Source organism: Electrophorus electricus, chromosome 10, assembly GCF_041902795.1.
Source record: "Electrophorus electricus isolate QZ-2024a chromosome 10, ASM4190279v1, whole genome shotgun sequence".
Lineage (NCBI taxonomy): Eukaryota > Metazoa > Chordata > Actinopteri > Gymnotiformes > Gymnotidae > Electrophorus > Electrophorus electricus.
Window position 1 is genome coordinate 13,617,611 of NC_137506.1, and position 1,445 is coordinate 13,619,055.

The 1,445-nt window shown below is 38.3% G+C and overlaps 1 non-coding gene across 1 annotated transcript; it reads left to right on the forward strand.

Annotated features, from left to right (window-relative positions):
• Nucleotides 1-285: 285 nt before the first annotated feature.
• Nucleotides 286-357, forward strand: trnae-uuc (transfer RNA glutamic acid (anticodon UUC)). The gene has a single exon. It is a non-coding gene; the product is annotated as a tRNA-Glu (tRNA).
• The last annotated feature ends 1,088 nt before the right edge of the window (nt 358-1,445 follow it).

Below are 1,445 nucleotides of genomic sequence, written 5' to 3' on the forward strand. Positions count from 1 at the left end.
TTCATGTAGAGAGAGAAATGAGTGGCTAAAATGTCAGAAACATTAAGGGGACAAATGGGGAATACTATAACAGCTCTTTCCATGTGTTAGTGACACCAGATGGTAAAAAAGAGCCCTGACTCTTGCAAACTTCATTTTTTTGTAGAACAAAGAGAAAGATGAATAACTCGCTTTATGGCCTTTTTCCACTCATGCATACCAATTCCAGTATGCATCCAAACATTGTCAGAAAAGTAGGAGTGCAGACTTTGAAAATGGTCATGTGAGGTAATCTCTGTGGCTTTGTCCCTGGTTGTCTAGTGGTTAGGATTCGGTGCTTTCACCGCTGTGGCCAGGGTTCGATTCCCGGTCAGGGAAAAACCTCTTTTTTGCTCATATAAAATGACAGATTCTGCATTAAAACATAAAGTTTGTGGGAGTCAGAGTTGAACCGACAGCCTAAGGATGACAGTTTTAACTTCTACTCTACCAACTGAGCTATTGAAAGTGACGTGCAAGTAATCCCACATGTCCAAACACCAGTATGTTGGCAAGAAACACAGCCAGTTTTGGATGTTTCAATTGTTAAGTTCATTTGACACAAAGAAGAAAGATCGCATCGTATAAGTTCTTCAGCTACAAACAGATATATCTTTTGATGACATTTGGAATCATACTGGACTTTGTGTACATGAATGGAGAAAGGCCATAAATGGTTAGAATAACATTCAGTGCTTTTGGAAAAAAGTTTCGAGAGTTTTGTCATGTAGTGAGAGAAATGAGTGGCTGAAATATCAGGCATTAAAAGTGCAATTTGCACTCATGGAAAGAAAATTGCTTTCATGTGGACCGCATTGAGATATCGAACTGCCTGTGGAACATAACACCTCTTAAGAGGCTAGATTTGTGCTCTCAAGTTGCGATGGTGGTTTTATCATGGCTTCTAAAAGAAGAGGCTGTGGTCAGGGTGGAGTGAATCTTTGATAACCAAGATTGTTGTTGTTTTGGCCTTCAAATAGACAACAGCATTACCCAGTGTCAGGTCTTTCTCAGTAAACTGCAGAGAATGATATAGAGGGCAAGAAATGGTCAAGCACAGTTTTATTGGGTGTGTGTCTCTAAAAAACACTAGAGCGCTCTGATACATTTTTGGTTCAAGATTTAATCATCATGCAAATGATTGTGATTAACGCTTTGTCTGTTTAATTCAAATATTATACTATAAACCTAATATTTTAATAGGGTTGGCAACTTTCTAGATCCGATTACTACGTGTGTGAAGTACAAGTGATGTAGCTATATGGTATACAATTGTTCACAGTAGCCTAATTATAATATATACAACCAAAAATGCATCTAAAATAAACACCAGAAACCTGGACTAAGGGTAATGTACATAAGTGCATTAAATCTAGGTAGGACTGCCCGATAGATAGGATAACAGCAGAACAATTGTCCCGCCATAT